This window comes from Battus philenor, unplaced genomic scaffold, assembly GCF_028537555.1.
Source record: "Battus philenor isolate CCGP_79_NKW_IND1 unplaced genomic scaffold, ilBatPhil1.0.hap1 SCAF_22, whole genome shotgun sequence".
NCBI lineage: Eukaryota > Metazoa > Arthropoda > Insecta > Lepidoptera > Papilionidae > Battus > Battus philenor.
The window spans coordinates 10159922-10172942 of record NW_027181685.1 but is presented as its reverse complement, the minus strand read 5'-3'; the positions used below and the strand labels follow the sequence as shown (position 1 = coordinate 10172942).

Sequence of the window (13021 nt, the reverse complement as noted above, 5' to 3'; positions counted from 1 at the left end):
AGGGGAAGTTTAACAAAGAAAATCAACAGATGGCACTGTGATAAAGACGGGGACATCTCGAACTGAGGGTATTCATTATGAAAATAAAGGGTCAAGTGTACAGTATATTCGATGTGATAATTTCTGACGGGTTTAACACTTTGGGTTTTGAGGGTTTTTGTTGAAACAACAAGATTATGTAAAGGCCTTTCTGCGCTTATGAGTGCTCTACGCGCTGCGGCTTTTACGAACTAAGTATGGAAAGAGAAAAGGCATACGTGCCTTCTCTATTTGCAAGGTAATAATTAAATGTAACTATATATATATATATATATATATATATATATATACACATAAATATGCACGTTTAAAAATATGAAAAAACTTTTCATTACAAGAATTCATTTTAATCTTAAATTAAGTTTATCGTCTTAACTTTACACGAAGCGTAATAAAATACACTAGCATTCTCTAGATAAGCTCGGTACAAAGAAGTTTATTCCTCATGATGATTCGTCTTTCAGGTTTGCTTTTAAGATAAGTGATTAACTTATACATACTAACATATTCCGTCTGTGAATAAGCAGACGTTACTTGTCCACTACATTGCTGGCCGGAGGTTTAAAAATCAAATATTCTCTCACAAAGTCGGATATGGAACTGTATTTTGCAACTTAATTTGTGTGACTGTTTATTTGCAAATTGATATAGCGTTAACATATTTAATATTTATCGTCTAAGTGTAACATGTTATAATGCTAAAGTCTTGGAGACATTACGAGGCATTAAGAGAGCCAATCAACAGGCACTATTGTGAATCTCAGGATGAGGTACGTCTACGATGATGGTGAAGAAAACCAGTCAGATGATGTTGCATGGGGGAGGTGACGGTCCGAGCCGAGATTTTCGAAAGAATTCTTGAGTAAATTTTTAATTGGCCCATCGCCTACTACGAATCCTTGAATCGCTTTTGTAGCAATGCAAAGTCTGTAGCAGAAGCGATGATATAGTATGTCCACGCTTCAGTCGCGATGTAAACGTGATACTGTCACCCTTACGGTTCAAACTAGATTCAGTAACTTAGGTTCCCTCTCCGTTGCGGTGCAGTAACACGTCGCCATGGGCGAAAGGGTCTTAGAGTAAGCACCATCTGCGCTTTGTAATATTAGCTAGCAGAATCTGTAATACCGATAGATTTACATACACCAACGAAAATCAACGTATATAAAAGTTGCAAGGAAGATTTTTTACGAAAAGTTTAGAAAGGTAGGATATGCATTTGTGAACATCACTACTACAATAGTATTTAGACTAGTATAGGCTACAATAAGATTTCTAAAAAAGCTTTGATTCACCTATTTTACCACCGATTTTAGAATTCCTTGCGATGCAGTGGCTTAAACCGACTAGACTTATCTCACAGCCTAAGTGCTCCTACTAATACTCCTTTGAAAGCATATTTCAGAAATTATCTGATGTTTCTTCTTTACTTGCATAAATCCTTTAGCTTATAATTTATAAAGATTTCGTTGTTATACCTCTTGCTTCTACTTTCAACCCAAAAAAAGGTACTATAAATTTATTTCCAATCAAACTTTATGTATACTTTCTTGTCACGCGCAATCGATGGCCGTTGTGACGGAACGGTTGTCGAGTGACAACCTCGAGACTGTAGCCACGGCGTGGGACCTCACTAGGTGGACCGACGATATAGTAATAAGGGTCGCTAAATGCGGACAGAACAAGAACAGTCATCAAGGCGATCTTTGAAAGAAGCTTTGTCTTGCAGTCGGCGTCTATCATCTGAATATGTGGCCTTAAATTTATTTGCTTCCCTTTGAACAATAAGTTCTATTAATACTATACGTATGTTCATAAAATATTTTATTTTTTATTCACGGAACTACAAAAAAAGTAAAGCAACATGAAACTACGTAATTAAAATTCGATTTGCTCCAAACTACTAGGCGTTAAGGTGATGTTTTTTGTAGCACTTTCGTACGTAATTATACCAAAACGATATTTACTGGTTATAATGTACATTTATGAAGACAATGATAAATTTCACACTCGGATTTCTTTGTAACTGTCCATCAAATATGTGTATTAATATTCGTTCAACCACATGTTAAATGCTGAATTGAATTATTTATTTTAAATAGACCACTCCAATAACAATACATAATGAGTTGACATAAGTTTTATATGACATAGTACGTAATTATATATATTGCTTATATCTAAACTTTAATAAAATAATAATACTTATAAACAATATTAAACGACTGTCTAAATAATAGTAAAACAAGAAACGTACTATCTATATTAAATTAATAAAGCTAAGATTTTACCCTGTAGTAGTACAGTGAATATGATGTAATTCAATACGATAAAAAACGTAAAGTTACATTAATATGTAAGTGTGTATAGTCTCGTATTATTAAGTAAAAAGTTAGCTATTCTTATGACAAGTCAAAGGCTTCAGCTTTAACTTCTGCTTTCTAAAGCGAACAAAGAAAAGACAACAATACTATGTTGTCATGTGCTCTTTCTGGTAACGTTTATCTAGACTCAAAGGTTTCAAAGGAGATTTCGAGATCAATTTGAAAGTAGCAAAGATATACGAAATATATTTCTTTCAAGACACGATATATTTTGAACATAATTCCGTCGCTGTGATTGGCTATTTATGTAAAAGTATGTTATTAAGTTATAGGTTTAAACGCTTTAAAGGGGTCAATGTATAGCTCCTTTGATGTTTACCTTAAAATCAATTGTTTCAAAAAATAATAAATAACGTCTTGATACACTACATATTAAATTAATAACTATTTACTGCAGACATTAGTGTGAAAATATAGTGAAAAAAATTACTTCAGAGGAGGCGATTGGAATTAGGTGTATTAGGGGAAAAAGAAAAGAAATGTGGACAATATATTTGACGGTCTAAAGCCTTTATACCTATAACCAAACATCCTGTATATTTCTTACCAGAAAATACGGCCCTTTTCGAAAATAAGTGCGTCGATACTATTTAAAATCAATTGGTGAACAAATTCAATATGAAAGACTTGTCTAAAATTATTTTATGAATTTTATTTAAGACAGGCGAATTAGAAGTGGTTTGTAGATGAACGAAAGTACATAACCCTGTGAAGTAAATTATATAACCAGGCAGATCATATAGCTTGCAGAATAGACCGCTGCATGGACCTTGAGGAACCGGAGTATAGACCACGGAGTGGCAAGCGCAGCGTGGGACATCCACACATAAGGTGCACAGATGACCTTATAAAGGTTATCGAAGCACGCTGTATGCTGGCCACTTAGACCTGTTCTTAATGGAAATCTATAGGAGAAGTTAATGTCCAGCGCTGGACGTCCTACAGCTGAAATGATGACAATGGCGATGGCGATCTTTGTTAATAAATAGCGATTACTGGTAAACCTAGATTAAAATAGACGCTACATAGTACAGGGGTGGTCAATCTGCGGCACGTGAATTTGTCGCTCGCGATAATTGTACCCGGGTTGTTTTTTATTTTTGTGTTTGCTATTAAATCACTGTCAATGAATATTTATAATAAGAGACCAAACGTAATTTTGTAATGAACACATATTTCGTAATATAATTAATTTTTTCTTTGAATAAAATTTCTTTAATGAAATTAATAAAAAAACTCGATAATAAATTTAAATTTTGAAAAATATATCTATCATGGAACTTTGCTACCCCTGACATAGTAGATACTTATCCTCGATTTATTGTAATTTCTCTAGTCTTTGTCGACGTAAATGTGAAAAGGAAAATAATTTTCAAGCTTAAAGACGTTCGAAGTAAAATTTATAGTCCAATAATTACATCGCCTCACCTAAGCTCTTAGGTACACCACTTGAGAGATTTTACGTGTTCTCTCCACGCCTGAGATACAATAGGTCCATTAGTGCATTAGTAATGTCCTAGAATCTAATCAACCATAATATATAGCATTAGCGAGGCTCGATAATGTGAATGTAGGAGTAATGTATTATTACAGGCGTAAGTTCTTTGAGCCGTATTATCGTAATCTTTAATGACAATTAATAGGCTTCGGATTAGTGTTAAATAATATTAATGATTTAGCTGTTATTTCTACGTAATAGTAAAAACCAAATAAATTTTACATTTATAATAAATAAAAGGAATTTTGTCTCATATATCGTTTTATCCAAAAACATTTACGAAATAATGTACAGAAAACGCATAATGCTAGATTGAAAAAAATGTCAAAGAACGTATGAATTCTAAGGGTTATTATAATTAATTTATTACACTATAAATGACTTCTTGTTTTAAAATTGTGTGCTTTTCAGCTTCAACTACAAAAAGTAGAGAATTTTAGCAGTCGAATTCAGTTCGAACCAGATTGTTTTTTTTATTAATTGGCGCTAAAAATTATTAGACAACCGTTAACAAAATTCAAAACGCATATTAAAAATTAACTTACATTAAAAGCTTACTTTTCAATAAATCATTATTCAAATGATAAAAATCCTAGGATCTGTAGTCGTTTGAATATTTTCATTTTATTTAGGTTATGTTAAACTTTAGATGTGTTGTTGTGGAGTTTCTTTCTCCTTCTTCTCCACATCTATAACACATTGCGAAGCAGAGTTGTCAAAAATAAAATAGATTAAATAAATAGATAATAAGTTGACGATCAATAAGAGTTCTGTTAAAAGTTCTTTAAAATAAAAGTATTTAATTTTTATCTTTAGAAAATATCATGCCTTGCGATTAATGTGTTCTCCAGGCGATTGCAAGTAAATATATTTTTTTATACATTTAAATAAAGTTTAGTCTCATTAAGTTTCTTTTGTCTGTTTTTCTCGGAATGTACATTTATCATCTGAATTGGTATTAACATTCATCTTTATATCTATAATACATTTAACCTATCCGTATGTTGAATAAAGGAGGTCGTTTGTTTTGTGGACATCTTACGCTGCGCCTGCCGGTCCGTCTCGACTCCAATACCTTAAGACTAAAACGGTCGTCTGTTCTGCGATGTAGCCTGTTCATTGCTACTTCAACTTGCCAATCAGTTGAGGTATATATACGGTTACTTTCGTTGGATACACCTGATTCAATCTCCGTAGAGAAATTCTGTGTATAGACTTCTCCGTGGCGTAAATTACTACCAAAACATTTTAGTGTATATTTATGTGTTAAATATGTATATTAAATGAAAGGCGTACCTTAACAGTCGTTTTAACAGAACATATAACCCAATTTTTACGACTCCAGTTTATTTTGTTAGGCTCAGAACTCAATGTGCAGTGTTTATGGCCTTGTATGAAAAAAGGGCAGCAAACGTAGGCGTTAGAAACAAAGTAACTGCGATGTGATATATAAAAAAAGCAGGTTTTATGTTAAAGCCCACATTAATAATTCATTCCTAATCCCCCAAGTTGGCGGTGGGGCCCGAAATGTGCTTTACGAGACAATCGCTCTCCTATACGCACTCCGGCTGTGAACTCAACGACAGGGTGACCATAAATAAGGCTTTAGTTTAGTTACATTTTTATTTATAAATAAAACATTGTCATGTGGAAAATGTAAATATTTAATAAGCTAAGTAATTGAATGTATTTTGTGACAGTTACGAAAATCATATATCTGAATGGTTTTAAACATATGTTTCAATTTATTTTCAAATGGAATAAATTTTAATACCGTCTTGTATACTTATCCAGGATGATTTCAAACTTCGTTAAGAACCTTTCAAACTTTTAAAGAAGTGCGGGCATGTGATTAAAATCCCCGCACTAATTAGCCCTTAGAAACGGTCTTGGCAAAAAGCCACGTTTCACTATGGAGTAGTTGAAGATGGAGACCTATCGAGTTCAAAAGCAATTTGAAAGTATATTTTTAAAGATAACGGGCAATGAGCTTCCATTAAATACTTCTTTGTTCATTTGTTGAAATTAAAAAGATGTTTAAGGATGTGTGGGGCTATTGGTTAAAGGTATAAAAACTTTAAAGTAGATAAATATATAGCTCATTTGTCAATTAAAACTCAGATCAGCGAGCATTTCAAACAGAATTAAAGAATACGATCAAAGGAGTTTCGATTCCAGTTTTTATTAGATTGGGTTCTTCTGGCATTCTTCTTATACCATACACCTATGAATGACCTTAAGTGGATAATGAAATAAATAAATAAATAAAATTAGCCTATGAAAACAAACAAATTACTTTTAATTAATGTATGAATCAATGTTCAAAACTTGTCAGAAATAATAGTAAACGGTTAATGTAATACAATTGTTACGATATAAACGTTTAAAAGATTCGATAGCATGTTATGGATAATACTACGTAATAAGAACAATCATAGTAAAGTTGGGACAAAGAACTGTATTCAGAAACTACGAAACAATGGCGTTCCAATTTTTTTACATTTTTCTGTATCACTAATTGCAGTTAATCGTATGGTGTTTTAGTGTGGCTATATAAGTATATCCGTATAGGAACGAAAGTAGACAACAGATAAGTCAGATGTCCACAGAGGGGCCCTTGAGATTCTAGAGGACCAGGACCAGGATCAGGTAGGCGCAGCGTAGAAGGTTCGTCCAACAGATGGACAGGCGATCTCGTTAAGGTTGTGTTATAACACCTGAGAACATCTATAGTCGGGAGAGGAATACTACAGTTAAAATGATTGGGACGTAAACGCCTACTTCTTTTCAGCCGATGGACGCCTTCTGCAAGGCATGCCCCCACCCCCCCCACCCTCCAAGGACCACCACGGTGACAGCTCCCGCGCTACTCGCATCCAGTGACTTATCGCGACCATAACTATGTCGTCGGTCGACCTTGTGGGGGAACTACCCACGCAACTCGAAACGTTAATGTCTTACTACGTAAAAAATAAATTTTAATTCATGGCTTATTTTAAACTATATATAAGAAGTTATTACCGTAAAAATTTACAGTGAAGACCATAGACCGGTAAGCGAAGCGTTTGATATCAAACCACAACGTTGACAGACGACCAGATTAAGGTCTTCTGAAGACGCTAGATGCAGGCCGCTCCGAATAATGTAATTCTATAGGAATGTCTTATATCTATTAGTGGTAGTCTTACGGCTGATATAATGACGATGAAGATACGGTATTTCATACCTGTCCCGGATTTATGAAAAATATTTTGGTCACAATACAAATGAAATTCGAACGTGTAACTGGCGTGCCTCAGAATTTTCGGGTCTAGGAAAACATCGCTTTTACTGAGAAAGTTGGAAAGGATACGCATGTTATATTCCCCGAATTTCGGTCTAAAAGAGATACGGCGCTGTAACTAGGGTCAATGGTTCCGTAGACTCATATGTCATAGAAAAGGCGTCGAAGGATCTCCATCAATGAACGCATCTGAATTTGCGAGGGTACATTGATAGCTGCTCGAATTGGAGCGCCCACCGTAACGTGGGTTCGTTTCCTTTTTTATAAGAAATATAATCCGAAAAATCGAACCTCCGTAGACTGACACGAAATTTTTTACGAACGCTTTTTGGTTATTATTTTGAAGAATGTACGTTTTAAATTTAAAATCCTGTACGTGTAGATTATAGAACTTTTGAATATTATATTTTATTTAAATATTACAACAATAGCAAAAGCAGCGGGGGCACCAGAATCAACCGGGGCATGACCACGACCACACAGACAAGTGTGCACGATTAAGAAGAGAAGAATCTAACAAATATGTTTGAATCTACCACTCGCTACTTATTATGGCATTATTATTTATTTAGACCAGTGAACTTAAATTGTGGCTCCTATCTCTGTATATTATGTCTATAAACTGGCTAAACCTGGCGTATAATTAAAGAACGTTACTCGTGCAAACCTGAGACGTTGTGCTAGTATAAACACCACCTGTTGCGACACAAATATTAATAAAGATGTAACCTTACACGAGGACAGAGAAGCTTCAGATGAAATAATTTTATGTAAAATAAGGGACGCTCTTCATTACCACGGATCGGGACGAAAATAAACAAAGCCGAAAGGAATTTTTTCATCGAAATTTGACTTACACCATCTGCCTCCGCTCCCGTTGCGCGATTGGGCAAATATTTGAGTGTCTCGTTGTTTGGAATTAGGATGTGCCTTAATTTATAACGGCCGCGACCTTAATATATTGAGAGCTTTCTAAAAACGAAATACTCTAATGAGGAAAACAGTAATGATATTAATATTTTGACTAGACTAAATGTTGTTTTTAACACAAAAATATATATTTTAAAATATTGGCAGGCCGCTTTTTACCGGTCCTGTTGAAAATTTATTAGAGAGGCCTATGAACAGCTGTGGACATCCTGATAAAAATATTATCTTGAAATCAATAATCTCATATTATATTTCAATTTGTATTACTACAGGAAATGGAATACTCGACGTTAGAACAAGTATATATGGTCGTGTACCATTGCAGAAGGTCACGCCTTTCCTGGAAAGCCTTGGTTGAGAATTCATCAAATTAATTCCACAAGTTTCTATGAATGCTTCCGTTATGTTAGGTCCGTCACCACTCGCACAAAGTCCGCTAATCGGATTGGTGACAGCCTTCTTGGTATCTTTCCGTCTATTCCTATGACAACCAGCTTATGTAGACTAGTTGCCTCCGAACAAATTCAAGAGACACCTCGAGATCACTTATTTATCTGTAGAAATAACATGAGGTCTGATATAATTAAAAAGAGTTGTCAACAGATTCAAATATCTTAAAAAAACAACAATTTTCGCGTAATTAATTATTCGTTTTAATACGCTAACTATCAAGGCGTCTGATTAGTCGACGAAATATAAAAACTAACGTCGACCTGAATTTTCCGCTATACCACTGTGCTACTTAATTTAGTCATATAACATTCACCTTCGATTTTATTAAAAGTTTGTGGTACCTGGCAAACCATGGAGCTATGCTCGCGTTTTCTCTACGAGATCAAATAAGGAGAAGATTCGTAGACTAAATAACCAACATAGTCCAGTTCATATAGATGGAAATCTATGAGGAAGGTTTATGTTTACCAATAAAGGTTCTACGGTTGAAATGAATCAAGTTTGGTATTTCGATTTTGTTTACATTAAGTATAAAGTTTAGTTCCTAGTAATATTTTAATACTACCTGGCAATTTAAAATATTAAACACCTTTAATGCAATATTTATATATGTTAAAAAACATGGCCAAACAAATAATAAAGAGTGTTATTGAACACTTACTTTCAGATGATCACCTTGTCTTGCCTTAAGGTGTTATTGTATTGAAAATCTATAAGGAAGGCTTATGTTTAGCAGTGAAAGTATGAAACTTAGTTCCTAGAAATATTTTAAAACTACCTGACACTTTAATATTTGTTTATAAATATAAACATTGCCAAACAAATAATAAAGAGAATTATTGAGCAATTACATTCAGATGACCGTCTTGTTTAATTACACTTTGCATTAATAAATTATAATTCGACTGCGTTGTATTCCGTAATACGTCGTACATCATATAGTTGTAACAAACTTGCACCGACGACGGGGGAAGCAAACAAGGACAATAATAGAACAAGAGTTCACTCACACCACGCGCTACGCTCCAATATTTACCTGAAAACAATATTATACTGAATTAGAGAGATTGCATTTCAAATATAATTAAAAAAAACATACTTAAAATTTAATCAAAGAGTTAACTTAGTATTTTTTAGCATGTGATGAAAGCTTCTATTATCACTTAAGCTGTAAATCCCCTAGACATAGGCAACCCCCAAAGATTTCCAATAGGATTGCTTGAGGGCAGCCTTTATCCAGTGTCTTCGTATGACTTTAACGAAGATCGTCTTTCATTCTGAAAGCTTTTAAGCAAGAATTAAATATTAAAAAGGATTACGTTTCATTACACTTTAAAATATGATGTCTTTTATTTTTATCATATTTAGTCGTTTCCAACATTAGATTGCTTCATTGAAAATTGAACCATTAGTAGATAAGCTATAACTAAGTTACCGAGATTTTATGTTTTGATAAATAAATAAATAAAGTAAAAATCCGTGTAAATTTTTTACGTCTAAAACTAGGATGACTCATACCAAGATCTTTTGCGTAGTCAGGTACAAGTCAAGTCAGTACTTTATAAAGCAATAAAATTGTTCTTTTTTACCTTAAACGTAGTGTTAGTTGTAAAAATAAAATAACGTCTTCATATCTGTCTACAGCAAAATATCTTTATTGTAATATTACCTGCACTTTTCGTCATGTACATTTAAAAATAATTTTTATTATCAGAAGTTTTCATCATGTTTCAACATCTTCATTAAAATTTATAACATGCTACATACTATTAATGTTACGTTGAAAGAATATTATTCTACTATAGAGAAATCATACGGGATTTATCTACGAGAGAGATTTAACAAATCCTTCATGGGTCGCGTGTAATCATATATAATAAAGTATTACAAGATATTTTAGACCTTACGTTTCTTAGTTTTAAATCTATAATTAAAAGTATTTTATTAAATAAATCTTATGGCATTCAAGAGTTTTTATATAATCGAAATGTGTAAACTTGATTTGTTGGTTAAAATATGTTAAATTTCTTTAAAAGAGCAACTGTTGAGTTTTTGCTGGCTCTTATCAACAGATCAGTGTTCCGAGCTCGTGGTAGCTAGCTTGCTTACTTACTTAGCTTATAAAGTTTAAAATACTTCTTACTAATAATGTTTAAAATAAACGACGACTTAAAAGCGCATGTGAATGCCTACTTGAATAAAGACATTATTTTTTGAATTGAGATCGAATTAGAAATGAGGAGACCCGTAAACTAAGGAATGTATTAGACCCTATGTCCAGTAGTAGACATCCTATGGCTAAATTTATGATGATAAAAAAATTTGTGACAGTTTTCACTGTTCGGGCATTACTATTAAAACGTAGTGTTTCTACGTTAAAAATATTCGGAATACCCCAAGGCTATCCCGGCAGCATATTATCTTACAATGAACGGAAATAAGTTTCGTAAGTTATAGTGCATAAGCTCGGATTTACGTAATCCAAGCCTTTATCCCACGGGCGACGTTCGAACGTACCCTTGTAAACTACAATGTTCCATTTTCGATAAAAATCCGCTGATTTTATTAAGTCTCCACTGAGATTGTTTAAATAAGTGCAACGTAAGTTTTGCTTTGAATCTTTTCAATTAATTTTAAGACAATATATACATTATATATATATATATATATACACACACTTTAAAGCTCATAATTTGTTTGATAATATAATGTCTCTAAATTCTGATGTGATATGTGTTTATGATATGATAAATTCAAGTGTACATGTATATTATATAGTTAGAAGAAGTCATCAGTATATTTATATTTAGTGTTTTCTATCGTCGGTATTTATATTTCTTCTTAATCTGATTTTTCTTTTTTTTCTCCTCTATGATGATATGATACCTTCATCTATTTATTACTGTACCGCCCAAACTTAACTAGTAAGAAATGCTTTCCGCAAAAAGGTCGCCAGTATAGATGCCTTGTATATGAAGTATGGAAATATAAAAATAGATATAATTGTGTGATTGATCTTTCAGTGAAAATTTTTGGAAATAAATTGATTTACTTTTTTATCTGTATTAGGAATGTAGTAAAAGATATCACAAAAAACATAAGTACTTTCAATTTTTTGGACTTATTTGGTATTTTTTCACTTAACATGAGCAGTGAAGTTGAATATACCCACTTTCTTGGAATCATACAATTGTTTATAAATCACAAATAAAACATAACTTTAAAATAGCATATATTTAAAAAACATATAAATTCAAATGATTTGTTTCACTGATTGTTGCAAAATTAATCACTATTCTCCTCAAAGGCAAGTATTATTTTTTATGAAATAAATACAGATAAACACAATAGAAAATAACAGCCGTAAAATCACGATCACAATCGAAATGGCCATAAACAAAAAACGAAAGGCTGTGAAAAAAAAAACAAGGCAAAGACGCTGGCGCGCACTGCCACGACCGCAGTGTAGCCCCACACGTGGTGGAACACACGGCTAGCTCCAGAAATACACAACGTAAACACCGCAACATGTTCACAACTAATGTAGAGAACACTTGGCCGGGTTTATAAATAGACAAATAAATAAATAACTGACGCGCATGAGTTCGATCTTCACAAATTTGAAACGCGCGTGATTTAAAAAAAATTGGTATATAATTGAATCGTCATCGGGTTTTTGAAAATAGAATTGTAGCGAACGTTGCTAGCCGCTGAGAATATAATAAGATGGACAATAATTCATATTGAATATTAACGAAATTTGTCTTGACGGTAGTCTCCAATAAAAAAATATAATATTCAAAATTAATGTTTTGTACACAGGATGGTTTTAATTGTAAAAGCTTTTACACTTATTTACAATCATCGCGTAAGGTGATCACCATGGCATATGTAATATTATTTTGTTTTTACTAGCGAGTACACAATAATAAAAGTTTCTGGATATTATCTACAAAACAAGTCTCGAGCAACTCGAGCAACAAGCAGCGACGTTTGAGCTGCTAGTCTGTCGATCGGAGTTTCGTTGCAGCGTACTCGATTTGGTTTGTTGCTATTGCCTCAGTAACATTACTATCATTTAAGAAACCGTAAGCCCTTTGTTCTCAAATATCTCGTGTGCGTCTTGCCAGTTGCGCACTCTTTCCTCTGTGACCAACACTTCACACGCACACTATATTTGCTGAACAACACGAATCAACCTTTTACCTGATGATGAACGAATTGCCTGCTTCCATCTTAATTTTAAAGCGAAAAAAGTGCTGTGACAACTCCCGAACCATACAAGTACATAAAGTGCGTACTATTAATTCATGTTATTAAAATAAAGCATAAGGCGCTTCCACGCAAATAATTGAAAAGCGATGCATATGATATAAATCGGATGGTGTGCGGACTGATTCATAAAGTTTAGATTACATTCCACGGTCAATGTTT

General features: G+C 33.3%; 1 protein-coding gene across 7 annotated transcripts in view; it reads right to left on the bottom strand.

The window, feature by feature from the left end:
- The window catches only part of brat (brain tumor), a 312278-nt gene that overhangs the window by 123856 nt on the left and 175401 nt on the right, over positions 1–13021 (bottom strand). Inside the window, exon 3 of one of the 7 annotated variants that reach the window (XM_068767148.1) lies at positions 9598–9623. The exons of the other annotated variants lie outside the window; for them this stretch is intronic. The gene's annotated coding sequence lies outside the window, so the exon portion shown is untranslated. The remainder of the gene's footprint in view (positions 1–9597; positions 9624–13021) is intronic. 7 annotated transcript variants of the gene reach the window in all.